Source organism: Gavia stellata, chromosome 2 (assembly GCF_030936135.1).
Source record: "Gavia stellata isolate bGavSte3 chromosome 2, bGavSte3.hap2, whole genome shotgun sequence".
Taxonomy (NCBI): domain Eukaryota; kingdom Metazoa; phylum Chordata; class Aves; order Gaviiformes; family Gaviidae; genus Gavia; species Gavia stellata.
In genome coordinates this window covers 67,160,552-67,162,333 of record NC_082595.1, presented here as the reverse complement: position 1 = coordinate 67,162,333, position 1,782 = coordinate 67,160,552, and positions in this window count along the sequence as shown.

Sequence of the window (1,782 nt, the reverse complement as noted above, 5' to 3'; positions counted from 1 at the left end):
TGCTTCCAGTGAAGTATAATAGACACGTACGTGAATAAGTGAACAGTTGCCATTTGGCACCAATCTTTATTTTAACTTTTTTTTGTCTGTATTCTCTTGCTAGAGACCAGGACAGGCAGGCAGACATCTCCTCTGCTCCTCTATGACTGTCACTGGAGGCTAGCTTGCCTGTGAAAGATAGTTATTTTCAATAAAGCTCTGAGAAAGTGATAATGGGCCAAATTCTCTCCTCTTTCCCACTCGTATGAAGTGATAACAACTCCACTGGAAACAGAATAGTTATTGTGGCTGCAGGTGGATGTAAGAGGGGGGACACTGAGGCTCTTCATCTGTCCGTATGGAAGCACTGATGCATGTTTGATTTCTCGAAACAATGAAAGACAAAATGAGGGGAAATGCTTTAACTTGATTGCTGTTTTGCATGTATATTAACGATACAGCATGCAACAGAGGTTTTCCTGAGGAGTGAATGTGCCTTCCATCCACACCTGGGGGCAAGTGGAGCACACTTGGGGGAAATCAACGACGAAGCTGTGTGTGGGACGCTATCCCAAGTACCCTATTGCAGACTGAATGCAGGGTACCTCTAGAAGAAAAAGAGCAAATAATTTCCAAGGTCGTCTAAGGATGTGCTTTTAATATGTGTGCAAGGTGTTGTACAAGGCAGTCCAAGGCAGTCCCTAATGGCTTGGCAGGCTCAGTTCTGAGCCATTGAAGAAGAGGTCCTTGCCAGACGGTGCCATGGAGGACTCCTGCTTGCCACCAGCCCACAGACAGGGTGTGCCAGGCCTTCCTGCTTGCAAGGAAGGGGAAGATACTTTTGTGCACGACCAACAGGCTGGTTAACCTTCGCAGGGAGTCGGTGGAAAGTTTTGCCAGAGGTCATCCTACTTTGCGGCAGCATGTGGAGATCTCCAACCAGCTGAGACTTGCAGGGGTCCCCAGACGGCGGGGATGTAAGAGTGCCTGGGGGGAGTCTGAGGGCAGCAGCTGTCTAGGTACCTGTGCCTGAAGTAGTTGCAATAGGCTCCCTGTGTAACTGATGGAGAGAGAAACAGGCACTCTTAGCATACAGTCCCCTGACCTATTGCCTATTTTAAAGTGAGATGTAACTTAGAAGTGCCCATTCATTGCAGTGGGTTTGGATGGCTAACTGGGATGTGGATGTTTAGAGATGTAGAGGTCTCTGGTTAGAGGACATGAAACCCTGCTAAGGTGCCTAAGTGCATTCCTGAATTTTAAGTCCCTCTATAATTTTAATTTATTTTTAGTCCCCCTGTAAATTCTAGCTCTATGCTATGGGAGCTAAAGGGGATTTGCCTCCTATATGTAATTAGTGTTTTTGGGGGACACCAGTCACATTGCAGCCTCTCTGAACCTATTTCTTAGCTGACACCCCTCTGGGTTCTCGAAGTGCCAGGGGACCACAGGAGGAACAAACCAGCAAACCTATCCACCCTGCCCAACTTCCAGTAGGGAAAACTCTGCTCATGCTCACCCACACCTCCCCCCCACCCCAAAAGGCTGTCAGCATGCAATGCCCCCGGGAGATTATAACTCCAAGTTTCTGCTATCAGTCTCAGCAGATGAAACTGCTGATTCTGGCACAAGGAAAAGCCCCAGCTGGTAAGAAGAGGCTTACATACAGTTTTCTATATCTGGAGGGGCTTTACCTGAGCCCCACGGAGCAGCCACAAGCACAGACATAGTCTCTTCCTGCTATTCGTTTCTCTTCCCACCGCCCTATAAGGTCACACGGGGAAAAAAAACGCAGGAGCGGAG